The sequence below is a fragment of the Kogia breviceps genome, chromosome 11 (assembly GCF_026419965.1).
Source record: "Kogia breviceps isolate mKogBre1 chromosome 11, mKogBre1 haplotype 1, whole genome shotgun sequence".
NCBI lineage: Eukaryota > Metazoa > Chordata > Mammalia > Artiodactyla > Physeteridae > Kogia > Kogia breviceps.
Window position 1 is genome coordinate 99676576 of NC_081320.1, and position 16293 is coordinate 99692868.

Below are 16293 nucleotides of genomic sequence, written 5' to 3' on the forward strand. Positions count from 1 at the left end.
ACTTGATTTCTTTTTTTTTTTTTTGTGTGTGTGTGTGTGTGTAAGGCGGGCCTCTCACTGTTGTGGCCTCTCCCATTGCGGAGCACAGGCTCCGGACGCGCACGCTCAGTGGCCATGGCTCACGGGCCCAGCCGCTCCACGGCATGTGGGATCTTCCCGGACCGGGGCGCGAACCCGCATCCCCTGCATCGGCAGAAGGATTCGCAACCACTGCGCCACCAGGGAAGCCCGATCTAATTTAATTTCTAATGAAGGGTTTGCTCTTGCAAGAAATTGCCTTGACACAACTTTTCTTTCAGAAATCAATTCTTTTGTTTACTTCTTTTTAAAAACCAATTTTTTAGCTTTCTGGCACCTTTTGTATCTTCTAGGACAAGGAATGACCAATGTTAATTTTACTACCGGTGCATGCTCTGGAATTCACACTTTGATCAGGAGAGACACCTGGTATTTGTCACGCCAGGGGGTTGGAAGCCTTGGCAGAGAAGGAGTTGACGGACAGGGGAGGGTCTATGTTCAAAACAAGAGCTCACTGTGAGCTGTCATGCTGGGTCTGAGATATTGAAGCCGGTGAGTGGCAAACTTAGTGCTGAACACCTTAATCTCTGTTTAAGTGCAAATCAGAAATCCCAAATCCAACACCTAAGATATAAAGAAGAAACCAGATATCAAATGGAGAAGAGGAGATCAGACACAAGGGGCTCCATGCATTTTACCACCGACATCATCATCATCCCTGCATATGCCCATTAAATGATCACACACTACCTGACATAAATGGAAGACGTTTCCCCAAGCTACACCTGCCTGGGAGCAAAACAAAATCACATTTACAGGGGAAAAGAGCTTAGATGTATCCATCATCCTAAAAAATGGTGAGAACCCAGCCTTTCTCAAAGCTGTGTTACAGGATGTCTTGGGAAACATGACAAAAGGGTACCAAAAGCCTTGATCATCGTTATTGTCAAGGTCATGGCACCGCCTTTCCGGCTCTTTCCGCACGATGGGGCACATGACTTTGGCAAGCTGCTTCATCTCTCTCAGATTCATTTAGCCCTTATTTAAATGGTGATAAACATCTCTCGTGCAAGGCAGATGGAAAGGTTTAAAGATCATAAGGTGTGAGGAGAGCCTGACACATAGCAGATGCAAACATTTGGAGAGATTTCTTTCTCTCCCTCTTTCCCTTTGTTGACTTCTACTCCAAAAAGTAGCTTAGAATCCACCAGAAATGAAGAGAAGGCCATTCGTCATTTCTGTGCTGCCCTCCTTTACAGCACAGAACTTAGGTTATTGCCGCTTGTACTTGAACACCTTTAGCTTCTCGTGGCCTCCGCCAACAGCGGAGGGAACCAAAACCCCCAAACTGGCCGGCAACCATGGGATGAACTTGCTTTGCCCTTCCCCGTATCGGAGTATCAGGAGACGGAACTTAAATCACAGTTACACATACTCAAGGTGATTTAATCTCATGTTGTCAGAGAGAACTTTCTGTCTTCATTCTCTGCTCGTGGCACACGCGTTCCTTCCTTCCTTCCAATAACACGACAGAGGCCCACGTGGCCAGGGTCCCTGTAGAGGAGGGCTCTCCGAAGCTCCCATTGTGGATCCACGTGCGTGTGGGCCGCCTTGCATGGGGAGAGGGACCAGAGGGGCAGGAGAAGCCTGTCACCTTCGACTACTCTCCCTACCCCGGTGCTAAAGAAACAAGATGTGAAGAACGGCCAGCCGGCACATTTCCTCCAACCTGTAGAGTCACTGCAACTTGAACATGAACCCTCCCGTGCTGGGGATCCATGACGGTCCTGAGAGGCACTGTCAGCGGAATGTCATTTCCCATCAACAGTTGACACGTAGGCACGTAAACATTTCAGACTCCACAGGCAAACCAACCTTTATGCAGAAGGAACAGAGGATGGACAGAGCTCTCTCCATGGAATCTGCACTTCGCAATCTGCTGTAGTCAGGACAACATTGGTCTGGGTGGCTGGAAACTTGGTTTCTGAGCTCGGCTTGTATACAACTAGCTGTGTGACCTTGGTTCCCCCGTGTGTCCAGGCAAGAAGTTGGAGGGCGTGGCATCTAAGCACCCTTTGGGGTCTGAAACCCCAACGTCACAGAGCTACCAAGATCCAGGGCTTGGAGTCGCACAGGCGCGGTTTAACCTTAGCTCCACCATTTACCTGCAAGTCACCAAACCTCTTCTGAGTTTATAAGCAAAATGGGGAAAATAATAATGCCTAATACATAGGATGGTTGTGAGGATTAAATAGGATGACGTAATCATAGTATTTAGCTCAAAGGTGGGCCTACAGGAAGAACATAACAAATTTAAAAACTATACCTAAATGATTGCTGACAGGAACTGTTTAACTGTTGATCTCTGTTGATAAATATGTAAAAAAGTAGCTGTAAAAATCGGTTATTGAGTGAAGATATTGAACATATCGGGGAAGATGTGAGGATGCCCATCTCTGCGAATGCTCTGGCACTGCATTGTCAGAAAAGGTACAGAGACAAATCAACAAATAGCGTTATCCTCTGGGGCATCTCTGGTCCAATCACGTCGGCAACTGCAACTCGTAGAAAACCCCATTTACAGTCAACCTGCATAGAAAAGCCAAAAGAAAGAGTCAATGCAATTAACCCAGAGTGAAGTCCTGCTTCGAAAAAAATTCTCCCACTCTATTCGTGGATTTATAGTTCAAGGTTTTCACTGTAATGGCTCTTGTAAATTAATTGCAGACACAATTGTCTACGGGCATTCTCCAAATAAGTGGCAAGTAGTTAATTGCACCCTGAATTAGCCAATTCGGCCCATAATTAACCATTTGAGGACAATTAATTGCATGCATAATATTTGCACCTGCAACTAATTGGAGACCCTTATATCGGTCCTGGAAGAAATAAATAAATAAGTGACAACAACAAAAGAACCAGGGGCTACTCTTAAAGTGGAGTCGTTTATAGAAAAAGGTTCCCTAGAGCTGAGGAAACACTCATCTGTGTCACAGCTGCCTCAGTGGAGAAGCAATTTTAAAACATCTGGGACTAGCTAGGATTGCAGGACATTATTTTATACTTTTTCTTCCCCTTTCTTCTCCCTCCCTATTATTAATGGGAGGGAGAAAAAAAGGAACTTAATTTCTTCAATTAATGTAATCAAAAAATGTAAGACTATCCAGGTTTGGAAAAATAAAACATCCCACATATTGAAATAAGGGTGTCGTTTTAAAAGAAAGGCTAAGTTCTCTTACCTTTGTTATTGTTTCACCCATAGGCTGACTAAATGTGCTTTTAGTCAGGAGGGAAGGAACAAACGTTCCCCCAGACCTCGAGGGCAGGAGATCCGCTGGCAGGTGGGGTCTGTGGATTAGCACAATCTCTTTTCGGCCATTAAAAAAAAATAAGTTGCTGTGATTAATACTAATAATAACAAGGACAGTACTAACAACCATTACAACTATAACTGCAGTCGCCACATGGTAAATACTTTAGCCTACATTTTACCTAACCTCACTTAAATGGTTATAACAATTTCAAAAAGACATTTTTTGCCCATTTCGTAGATGAGAAAATTGTTCAAAAAAGCTTCCTAGTTTTCCTGATTACAGAGGTATCATTAAACTTGTATAATTTAATCCATATCAAGTGCTTAGCAAAGTACCTGAAACATAGTCAATACTCAACTAAGATTAGCAAAGTATTTGTAGCCCTAGTAATTACTAAGTTTATTCTCTTTTCACGGACATGTTGAGGATAGCATTGTAAATCTAAAAGTTGATGTATATTCAGCGTTCGTGATGTGCTAGTTAATGTTCTAAGTGTATCACATGAACCCAATCAATGTAAACTCAGTAACAAAGCCATGAGAAGAATACCACTGCCATCCCCATTTTACAGATGGTGAAACTGAGGCAGGGAAATGTTAAATAGCTTGCTCAACGGATATACAAGTGGCAAGGGGATGAGACGAAGGATTCAAATATCCAAATTCTGGCTCTAAAATGTGTGGATTTAGCTACTGCACGATTTTCCCTCTTATAACCTGGACAGATGGATTTGTCTGTAAAAATGTGTGTGTGTGTGTGTGTGTGTGTGTAAACTTGGATGTGATGGAGCTGTCAAAAACCAAGACGTGTAACAACGACCTGGATGCTAAGTGCTTGCTTTCTCAAAGGCCAGCTGAACCACTGCCCCGGCTTAGGAAGGTCAGAGGGAGGACATCGTCTTTCCTGCCTCCGTAAGAAGCTGGAGCCCCACTGGCTGAAAGTTAGTCCCTGAAGGGGGTGATCTCGATGACTCAGAAGCCACATGATGGCTCCGGGAGAGGAGTGGCTGAGAAATGCGAGCGGGAGGCAAGGGGGGGAGCTAAGAGTCGGGGCCAGGCCCCAGCAGACGAGGCAGAGGGCAGGGGCTGGGGCGTGTGGTCCCCGCCCACAGGAGGGGAGGGGAGGCACCGACTGGAGAAAGGGGGGCAACAGGCGAGGGGCTTGCAGGGCGGGAGGGCTGCTCCCCACCCCCAGCCCAGGGTCACCTTAGACACCCGGGCCCTGGGGGTCTCACTGGAGCCTTGAACGCAGCTGAATGGCTTTCCTGCAGGAGCGCTTTCCTGCCGGGGCTGGAACCACACCATGTTACAAGCTTCAAGTCCTAAGGGTTGATCTTCTACCATTGTGTAGGAGAGCTTAGGAATGCCGGCTAAATATCTGAGGAAGGATAAAAAGAACAGCGTTCAGGCAAATGGAGCAGACAGAGAGGGGCCTCCTGGTGGCGAGGAGGTCAGCACGTCACCGCGATTCGGCACCAGAGCTGACAGCCAACCCCGCAGTCAAGGAAAACAAGAAATGCCAACTTTGAGGGTATATAAGATTTATCATATGACAATGATAAGCTTTCAAGACATCAGAAAATGTATGCTTTTTTTTTCCCCTATAAAAAAGACCCGAAACACACATTGTCAACTTCACCAATAAAAAGTTTGAACAGGACAAAACAAGGGATAGGGCCCGTGCCACAGGGCTAGATCTCTACCATCCTGTGGACGGACATTCATTAATCAAAACATTGATAGAATGGTTTTACAATCAGACCCAAATCCAAACCCTTCCTTTCCCTGTGTTTTCTCAGCTTATGCACAAGACGAAAGAGTGCTCTGAATGGCTTGTGGGGTCAAGGCCCGGCAGACATGTGTGCACACCCACACGTGAGCAGCGCCCACACTTACATTTCCTCCACTTTCTAGAGTAGTTCCTCATCCACAGAAACAAGTGCTAGTTTTCTAGGCGCTCTTTTTTTTTGCGGTACGCGGGCCTCTCACTGTTGTGGCCTCTCCCGTTGCGGAGCACAGGCTCCGGACGCGCAGGCTCAGCGGCCATGGCTCACGGGCCCAGCCGCTCCGCGGCATGTGGGATCTTCCCGGACCGGGGCACGAACCCGTGTCTCCTGCATCGGCAGGCGGACTCTCAACCGCTGCGCCACCAGGGAAGCCCTCTAGGCACTCTTAGAAAAGCTGTTTTCTCCTAGTAAAGAAATCCTTCCTTTCTTTTCAAATCATCTGCTTCGTTATCCTCACTAGTGGTTTTTTGTTTGTTTGCTTTTGCGACAGTTGAATGTGAAGTGTTTGGGTTCATATTCTACCTTTCCTTTCCTTTGCAACATATGAGCACAGCTTGTATTGTACTATGTGATATTCACCGTGACTCTTTGGCCATTGAGGAAAGCAGTTTTGTTATTTAATATACAAGCCCTTTAGGGTCTTGTAATAGGGGACACACAGGTCATCGTGGTGATACTTCTTCTCTGCCCGTTTTAGTTGGGGCGAGAGAGACCCACTTTGCCTTGTGGAATGACACCTTCCCTGACGCACACTTCAGATTTCACCTTCTAGAAGGATGAGTCATCTTAAATAACTTGTACCTTCCCCTGTCTTATCTCTGTCAGGAGACACATCCCATCAAGCCTGGGAAGTAGCTGTAGTTACGTTTGGTTATTATAGACATTTTGGACTGCTTTTATGGAAAGCTGGAGGTCGAAGTTGTAGTCAACCGTTGTCTTCTGTTTCCTCATTCGTCAGAGATGTGTTTGAACTCATATCATTATACACATTACTTATTGCCTCCCTCCCGCGCTGGATTTTAAACCCCAGTTCTGTCTCCGGAGAGAAAGTCAGCGCGTAAGTCACATGTAAGGCGATCCGTCATGGGCTGACCTCTGCAGCAGCCGGTTCACTGTCTGACTTCTCTCTTCCCTGGCATCCACCAGAACGTGACTTTAAAGCTTCCTGAATGAAATTGGCAAGCACCCTGTGAAATACATGGTTTAGGAAAGGAGATCAATAGCCTGCCATCTTCTCTCTCCCCAAGTAGGTGCAATTCCCCACGGGGAGGGGCTCCTGGGGGAGGGGAGAGGTTGGGGGTCAGGAACAGAGAGAGAGAATGGAGAGAAAAGGCAAAAGAAAAAAAAAAAAAAAAAGAAAAAGACTGAGGCCAGACTCCTAGTCTTGTAAGATAGTTACTTTTCCCAAGAGCTCCTCTGCTTCCACATCTATCCTCATTTTAGGTATTACCATCCACAGAAACCTCTAGATCCCAACCTCCCCTCCATCCCCTCCCCCTTGCCCTCCGCCCGCCCCCCCCAAAAGGCAGACAGCCGTGCGTCGAGGACCCTCCGGACCCCACATGAGCGAGAGCTCATCCATATGCGTAATTTATACAGGCACACGTCCTCCGCCTCGTGCCACAACATGCAGAGCCCAACGCAAGCAATGAAAAGAGCCTCTCCTGGGGCAAGAGGCACACATCAGACGGCGGCGTCCCAGTGGCGCAAACATGTGCCTTAACGACGGGAAAATCTCTGCAGCCTCCGTGGGCTAAGCTTCAAAGATGCCGGCATCTCCAACCACTGCACCGCTTCAGAGCACGAGTCGCACGGCACATGGCATTTCCCTTTCCTTTGCGGTAAAGTCTACGTAAAATATCTGTTGGTTTTACCAAGAGAGAAGCCTCAAGATTATGAAGAGCTAAACTCTTCTGTCTAAGCTTCTATCTAAGCTCTAGTGGTTTTCCAGATGCCTTTGAATCCTACACTCAGGCAAGCGCAAGACCGGTGTCAAACACGCATGAAGCTGCCCGCTGGCTGGATGCTCTGTCCTGTCCAGGGAGGTCCTCTCCTCCAGCCTGGGTCTGCCCACCCTCAGACTTGCAGAGACAAAGTGTTTGCTTGAATTTAACTTCAAGGCATTGTATCTAATTTTGAAGTATCGTAGACTTCAAATCTTGGGGATAGAGTCTTTTTTTGTTATTTCCTTATATTTTATGCAATGTCACAGATAGGAACTTTGGAAATTTAAAGCACTTTATCCTGTTCTTAATGGATTTAAAAAAAACATAGTCATCAAAACATTACATAATTGAATTTTCCTAAAGCTAGAAATGAGCCAAACCCTACAAACATGGTCTTCTATCTAAAGATCTTCAGTCTCACATAATGCAGGCTGTTTTGCTAACTGAGTTCCAGGAAAAACAATGGAGCTGATGCTTTCAAAAAATTTTCATGTCATGGTGATTACAAGGCAAGTGTAGAATAGGTACATTCTGAGCCTGGAACATCGTTTTATACCAGAAAGTAGTGAAGTGCTCAAAACAAAGGCAAGATGTAAAAGAGAAGCTGGCCCCAGCTTGGGGGGCATCAAAATAATTAAACACTAATAGTCATGAGTCCAGAGTTCACGCCAATAATACATAAGAAACTGGGGGCTGAGAGCAGGCAACTGCTTCTAGTAGAACTTTCAGTGCCAGCTCGTAAGTGTGAAAAGAATGCAGTAGTTGGAAAATCCATCATTTCTCAAACATCATAGTAAATACTGATTCATGAAAAAAATTATCAACTGATTCTAAATCAAGGGGGACTTTTTTTTTTTTTTTTTTTTTTTTTGTGTGGTACACGGGCCTTTCACTGTTGTGGCCTCTCCCGATGCGGAGCACAGGCTCCGGACGCGCAGGCTCAGCGGCCATGGCTCACGGGCCCAGCCGCTCCGCGGCATGTGGGATCCTCCCGGACCGGGGCGCGAACCTGTGTCCCCTGCATCGGCAGGCGGACTCTCAACCACTGCACCACCAGGGAAGCCCAAGGGGGACATTTTGATGAAGAACAGAGCAGTATTTGTTTGCATGGATTATTGGCTGCAAAATAAAATTATAAACTGCACTGCCAGAGCAACTGGAAAATCCCTTGACCTGGAGATCAAGGACACGGATATGGATATGGTGGGCTTCCAGACTGAGTGCCCTGAGGAGGACTCAGCATCACCTACACTGTGTTATGGCCAGAAGATAAGCTGGATGTCGTCATGGAGCAACACCAGGCAAACCCCAACTCAGGAATGCAGTGTTAAAGTTGAAAGGTGCTCTATTCTCCAAAAATGTCCATGTCATAAAAGACAAGGAAAGACTATAGAAATGACCCAGAACTAAAAGAGATTAAAGAGACAAAATAAGCAAATGTAATATGAGATTCTAGACTGGATGCTGTACTGCTAAGAAAAATATATATATAAAAATAATTAGGTCAATTGACAAAAACTGCAATAAAATGATAGGTTAGATGAAAGTGTTATATCAATATTAATTTTACTACAGCTTATAACTGTGCCATATGTATGTATGAAATACACACCAAAGAAAACAATCTCAGAAAACAATCATATGTGTGTAGATGTATATATATATATATATATATATATATATATATATATATATAGAGAGAGAGAGAGAGAGAGAGAGAGAGAGAGAGAGAGAGAGAGAGAGAGAGCGAGAGCGAGAGAGCACACAAATGTGGTATTCAAAATAAATAAATGTAGGTAAAGAGTATATAAGTGTTCTTTATATTCCTTTTTTATTCTTGCAACATTTCTGTAAATTTGAACGTTTCTCCAAATGTTTCTGGAGAGTTTGAGAACTATTTATTTCACATAAGAGAAAGCATGAGCTGGATATGGTACACAGTATATCCACAGTCCCAAGAAGCTTCACGATGGAGCTGGGACTTCAGCCGGGTACCCCCAGCCACTCCACTGAATGATACTCCTCTTCACAAGGCAGCAGGATCTCTCCGCTTTGCCCATGAAATCCTCTGTAACCTCATTTCTCTTCCCTTTCTCCAATGTGGCTTGACTCATGGAAGGGTGGGGTGACCTGCTGTGTGATGTTTGCAACCTTAGACGTGGAAGCAAAGAATGCCTGCCTGGTGGAAGCTCTGAGCAGCAGGTCCACTGGTGTCCACACGTTTAGACCTGAGAAGGACACTGTGTCACCTGGCATCGCTGAGGAGTCTTGAGAAAGAGGAAGCCTTACCACGTGGAGATGTTTGTACTCAGAGACATAAGCAACTAAGGACAACAGCTCTGGTGAATGTCATCTATGTCTTTAATTATTTTGGAAAGGGTTGTATTCGCTTCAGCTATTTGTTTGTTCTTTTCAATATCTAGTTTTGTGGTTTCTAGTACCAGTGTGGAAAAGTGCAGCTATGAAAAAAAAAAAACAAAGCACCCTTTCACAAATAACAGATACACAACAACCTTAGGTGAGTACACAGGAGATTCCCTGCGGGCACAGGAATCTGAAGGAGAACAGGTGATCTTAAAGGGAAGCTGAAGGTTGGATCCAGTACTCGGTAGGGCGTGTGTCCCGCAGTGGTCCCCGGCTTCCCCACCGGGTGGGCACGCTGGCCGCAGTCGGCTGTGACTCTCACCACATGCCAGGGAACACCTAACACAATGCCCCCTGCAACCCTCACTCACTCAGAGCATCCACACCCCTCTCTCCTTTTCAACAAAATCTAACTGATGCTTTAAGAAATGGAATCCGTTCTCGGGATTCTTTTCACGTAAGAGAAAGGGACTGTTTACAGACAACCCTGGAACAATCACCTTTGTCATGAGTATGTTAAACCACACACTGGACACGACAGCTGTCAACAACACAGAAGGTTCCAGCTCTTCCGCCTCTCGGTGCCTTCTTGGTGAAGCTGTCCTTCACGTTCCTCTCGTGGTGGCTTTTCCCCATTAAGGTCTGGAGAAACAACTGCAAAGTGGAAGCAAAAACTCTGTCAGAAGAACAGGATGGGCTTCCCTGGTGGCGCAGTGGTTGAGAGTCCGCCTGCCGATGCGGGGGACGTGGGTTCGTGCCCCGGTCCGGGAGGATCCCACGTGCCGTGGAGCGACTAAGCCCGTGAGCCATGGCCGCTGGGCCTGCGCGTCTGGAGCCTGTGCTCCGCAACGGGAGAGGCCACGACAGTGAGAGGCCCGCATACGGCAAAAAAAAAAAAAGAAAAACAGGATGATGAGCATGAAACAGCATGACACCGCTGCACACCGTCTGCTCCTCCCCCCTCGGGTGGGACGCTGTAACCTGCATACCTGCCGCGAGGATGCCAGTGCCTTGCTTGGAAGAGCCTTTGCAGGAAGAGTGGTTTTGGGATTTGTTTAGAAGAAGAAGTGTCTGATGAATGTGAGAGGCAGAAAAAGCCCTTAGCTTAACAAAAAGGGAAAGACCAAATGCCTACCAAATAGTGTGGAATATAAAGAAAACCAGACCTGTAATTAAAACCCAAAGGCCCTCTTGCTAATGATGAATAGAGTGGCCTTTCTCGGGTCTAATGCCGGTTTATGCCACCAAAATGTGCTTGCCTAGGAAAAAGATGCTCATCTAGGAAAACCCCACACCTCCATGGCAGGTGCCGCTACGAATGGGAAGAGCTTGAGGACTGCGGCCCTAAGAGTTTGTCCCAGACACAGATCCGCAAAGCAGATGGAGGGACAAAGCGTGAGAAGATGGTGCTGCGTCTGGGTCCTGGGGACGGTTACGCGTGACAAGGCACGCTTTTGAATGCTCTCACACTCCCCGCTGCCGCCCGCCACAAGATACTGTTATTTTATCTCCTTAGCAAGAACAAGGATTTTAAATCCGCCAGAAAATGAAATGGAATAGCTATTGATTGAAGGCTCTAAGAGCCTAATTTCAGTGTTCCATCAAAATATTCAGGTCCTCGCCCACGGACCAACGCCGGCAGTAAACTTTTGGAGAAATAAAGAAAATCCACCATTCTGACTCTAGCTCAGAAAAAATTAAAAAAAACAAATGAGAAGAGTTTTCACTCATCGTTCATTACAATCGACAGGCCCGCTGCTGCATCGCTGGCTGTGGGCTAAGTACTGGAAATGTGCATCGTCAAGTCCAGCCTCTGCTCTCCACTCACAAAGACCGAAGGCAGAAAGGAGAAGAGGGCTTTCCTATAAGTAGTTCTTTCCAAATGAGCGTCCTCTATACTTCATTGCTCATGCAGAAGCCTACTAGACCTCATGTTTGCAAAACCACAATTGTCTTTCACTTCATTCTGAATAATTTGGGGGTCATTTTACAGCACAGCCCTGCCTTTCAGAGAAACACAGGAGGGGGGGATTTCTGTGTTCTTTTCAGGTAAGAAGATAATTCACATTTTTGAGACTCTCCTGCCTTTTTCTTCTCTGCCTCAGCTGTGACCGTCCTAACAATGTCTAATTACTTGGCCTTCAGAAGGCTGAGAGGCCGGCGGCTCTGCTCAGAGCACGGCCTCTTTGTTCTGGGTCGGCTGGCATTCACCCTTCTCTACTCACATTTATATAGAGAACAGAAAATATTCTAATTAAATCCCATATTTTTCAGATAACTCAATTCAGTAAACTGACAATGATGTTATCTGTGGGCCTGTTGTCATATTTGATCAAGTTCTTTCTAGAGCTATATGATCTCCATAAAACCTCCCTGAATGGTTCAGTTGAGAGGAAACTTCAAAGAGAACTATTCTTCTGTTGTTTCCAGGATCCGTGGGGTTAGAAGGGGAGGGGGGAGTGATGTTTGAGAGGCTTATATTCCTCACATGGAGGGATTCTTAAGTGGTTTGTTTTAAATTTTTTTTTTTAGAAAACCAACTTCCCCTGATCTTCGACTTTTACTGTTTCGCTACCAAACCCCACTCAGGGCACAAAAGGAAGGGTATTTTCAGTTACTACTAGAGTGCAAAGAATGAGGTGCTTTAAGATTGCACCTTCTTAAAAAGCTGAAATATATACGATATCTACTATTTTCCAGGCGCCATACCTGCATATTCCATGCATTATCTCGTCTGATGCCTAGAACAAACCAAGTTATTAATTGAATTTCGGAGAAGAGGAAATTGAAGCTTTATGCAGGCTAAACATCTTGTTAAGGTCACAGAGTAAAGAAAATACCTTGCAGCTTATAGAGAAGAAGAGGAGGAAGAAGTAGTGCTGGGAAATTAAGTTCTGATCTATGGATCCATATCAGTTAGGGTTCCAAAGGGAAACATACCCCAAAGAGGAGAATTTAGAAAGTTTTATTAACAGAAGCACTAATGACAGGTCTTTGGGTGGAGGCTGCTATCAGCTGAGCTATTACTCCCTCCCTCCTCTAAGGACCAGGGTGAGAGGAAGGAAGAGCTACCAGAGGCTGCCAGGAGACAAAGATGATGGGGTTCCATGCAGCAAGGAGAGAAGAAAGTATCTATGGCTACCTTCACTTGGGGACGGTGACCCCGCAAGGATAGAACCGAGACCCCCTTCTCTTCCTTCACGCTCCAGTGAGGGAAGCCCTCCTGGAGTCCAGAGGGCGCAGGAGTCCTGCCTGCAGAGGAGGAGAAATGGAGAGGGAGTGGTCCTGGAGGGATGGGGAGGAATCCAGGGCGCAGGAGGCATTCTCACTTCCTGCCCGTAACCCTGCTCCTCCCTTCTGCCGCCTGCCTCCTGCTAGTGTCTGTTTCCCCCTCTTGGACTCACTTAGAGGGATACAGATGACCCACAATGATGACAAAGAAGGCATCTTCGTTTCCAGGGTCAAGCACAGTGGAGCTAAATCCAGAGGAAAGCCTGTAAACAGGGCAGGTGGAGGAAGGCTAGGCCGGGAGCTCACCTCCCTCCTGGGGTCCCTGGCATGGGCGTCACCCTGTTCACCTAGTTGGGTATGGGTCACTTGGCTGAAATCCAGAGCCATTTATTCATGGCTTTGGCCATCAGGATTGTATTTCTGTCAGTTAGAACTCCTGCTGAGGGACATTCCAGAGCTTGCCCCGCCCTCACGAATCACTCCATTTCTGCTGTATTTTATACATTTGTTACAACCATTAATAAGCACATGCCATGAGTTCACATTAACTTACTATGGTGGAGCAACAGAGATAATCAGAACATGCTCTGTCTTTAAAGAATGTTCAGGCTACTAAGAGAATTAAAAAATTCGTATCTCAAAATTCCTACTCCTATAATTCTAATTTACTTTAGGAAGTGTCCAAACCCATGCCGGTGGGATAGATCAAATCTATTAATTGTTGAGAGGAGGGGAGATTATTTTTAATCTTTGAATCAGAAGCTCAAGGTTCAGGTTAGTCCCTAGTGCAGAATTCCTTAGAACCACCTTCCTGGAAACCTGGAATAATTCTGTTGCAGATTTGGGCTCTTGACTCTGTCCTCCTCCGGAAAGTGACCCTGACCCACACTGTCCAATAGCAGATGACGTGTTGCTTGATCCTGTCCACGAATGGGTTCTTGTGTGTAAGTCTGTTCTCGCCAGCAAAATAGCCAACTCCTCAAAGGCCTCCCTCTGTCTTCTGAATGCCTGCAGCGCTGGAGGTGGTTGCAGCCAGTGAGCACCCAGCCATAGACAGATGAGTAGTTTGAAATATAAAGAAATGAGCAACATCCCCGATTTACACAGAAGCCAAAGCTAAGACAAGGCCACCCTGTCTCCAGTGCGATGCCCCCCTCTGCACCATACCACCCTCGTGCAAAACTCAATAAGTGGATGCTAATCCCCCCTTGTGTTAAAAGGAGTCCATCATGAAAATGGAAAGCTTGCAGGTTTCCAGTACATGTCCCCCCTTCTCTTCAGGCCTCCAGAAAAACGATGCCAGCATTTGAGAAGTGTTTCTTTGTACGACTGCATTCCTTACTCTCTTGTAAGCCCCTGAGGATCAGAATCCGTGTCTTATTTGTCTTAATGTCTCTTGTACAAAACAGTTCCTGATGTGTGAAAGGCATCTGGTACTTGTTCATTGAGAGGACTCTCCCACTGGCTCTTTTCTTTTTTTTAATCACTTTTATAAATCTGTAGAGACCTTACAGGCAAGAGACGTTATCAAGGGCCTGTGATACTCTTACACATTATTTCTCAGGTGATTCTTACTAAGGCCTTGTCAAAATGTCACATCAATTCCCATTCTACAGATAGGAACTCCAGGCTATGGCAGATGGAACAGTAGTCCCTAACACTTCCGGCCTGAGTCTGTCTGGGATGGTTCCAAGTACTTATACGTTCTCATGACAAATCTGAGACGGTGAAAGTATGATCTCCATGACTTACTGAGAGGAAACGGAAGCACAGAGAAGAGAGGTTAGCTATCCGAGGTCACAGAGCTATTAAATGGGGGTGCCACAACTCAAGAACGGTTAATGCTTAAGTTCTTAGTGACACGTTGTCCCTCCTTTCTTTACAGGGAGGCCAAGGGCACAGAGACAGCCAAGCACAGCACCTCACTCCTTCTGTGAAGGACTGGCTTTGTGATGCCGAGACCGTCTCCTTCTCTCTGACCACAGCATCTCCATCTTTGAGAACTTTTACCAACATCCATTTCACTTACACTAACTCTTTCTCTGACATCACCCCCCAGGGCTTGGCTTGTATAGTCTGTATAGAAAACATAGATGTAGCCATCACTCTTTGGCTTTCAAAATGCCAACATCTCTGACTGAATTATCTTCAACCTTTTACATATACAAAGGAAGTAAGTCCATCACCTGTCCATGCCTAGGCCCCCCAAAGATACATTTTCAAATTTTGACATTCAAAGTAATGTTGAGAAAGAGCTCAAAATTTGAGATCTAAACATGTGCAATGTATCCCTTAATATCCGTGTAACCCTGAGTAGTTCATGTCGATTCTACGTTTCCTCTCTCTCATCTGAAAAACAGTATTTTATGATGTAAGACCAATTGCAACGACCATGGTAATTAACAATGGAGTATTATGAAGCCAATTGAGAGTGGTAAACAGTTTCTAAGATTAATAATGATCAATTAAATGTATGATTGGTATTAATACAGATCCATTTAGTTTCACTCTATTAGAACTCAGACAGAAGCTCCAGTGGTGTAACTGCGTCGGTATCCCAGGCAGTAGGATGGCAGTCTTTAGACTCCAATGGTTCATTTATTGGTCAGTATATGTATATGGTGGGCTCCCCAAACCCAGAAATAATCCTTCCTGTCAATATGATGTAGGCAAAAGGTCGTGTGTTCTGGAATGAAACACTGTTACATGATCCTGGGCAGGACATTTAACGTTGCAACATATCTGTGGATATTTACACTTACAAAATAAGGGTAATAATAACTAGCAGTGTCGTCGTGGGAATTAAAGGTGATGTGAAACACAATGGTGCCCAGCTCGGGTTAGAGCTGAAGAAATATCCCTTTTTTTCCTTCTCTTTGGATAGAAGTATTTTTATGAAATGAAGAGAACTCACAAGCAAATTTAAAGTTTCTAGTTATCTGGTGTTATTATTAACAAATACAATTGCTGGACCTTCTCTCTTCGCCTTTATCAACACTCTGGACATTTTATTGATTTCAAACTCCATTTGTGAGATGAGAAGGTCTCATGAGAAACATCCCCAGCAGGAGGCTTGCATTCTCACAAAATAAAGGAATGCCTGTTTGATTAGAGGAGAGATTATTTATACTAGCTTTCTCCATAGAATACAAAACTCACTCTTTACAAAACACCAAAGTAATGGTGTATCATCTCGTTTCATACTTTATATAAGAGCTACCTATTTACATGAAATAATGGAAGAAAATAAGTTTGGAGAGCTAGACGATTTGGTTTTCATTTCAGTTCAACGATTTTTACTTCTGATATCATGGGAAAAGCATCATTTTATAAGCCTCAATCTACTCATCGACAAAAAGGGGATTAAATGAGGTAAAGTGTGTAACAGTTCTGAACACAAATCTCATACACAGTAGGAAAAATTATTCCCCATCAGGGCATAATTTGAATTTTAAGAAGCTACATAGACCCTGCAATGAAGAGCAATGTGTTCTGCACAAAATATGCTCTCGGTAAGTGTTTATGTAATTAAACTGAATTTAAAATATATAGATAAAGAAAAGTGATAGGAATGCATCAATATATTTTATTATTAAAAAAACAAACAAGTGCAGCACATCGTATTTGTATATTT

General features: G+C 45.1%; 1 long non-coding RNA gene across 3 annotated transcripts in view; it reads right to left on the bottom strand.

Moving 5' to 3' along the window:
* Positions 1-2530: 2530 nt before the first annotated feature.
* Positions 2531-16293, bottom strand: part of LOC136792192 (uncharacterized) — an 84517-nt gene continuing 70754 nt past the window's right edge. Inside the window, exons 5-8 of one of the 3 annotated variants that reach the window (XR_010835658.1) lie at positions 9929-10082; positions 4538-4709; positions 3258-3385; positions 2531-2607 (exon numbers count right to left, since the gene is read on the bottom strand). This is a non-coding gene — a long non-coding RNA (uncharacterized lncRNA). Of the gene's footprint in view, positions 2608-3257; positions 3386-4537; positions 4710-8903; positions 10083-16293 lie in introns of those variants that run through there. The other 2 variants (XR_010835659.1, XR_010835657.1) reach the window with 2 other exon arrangements.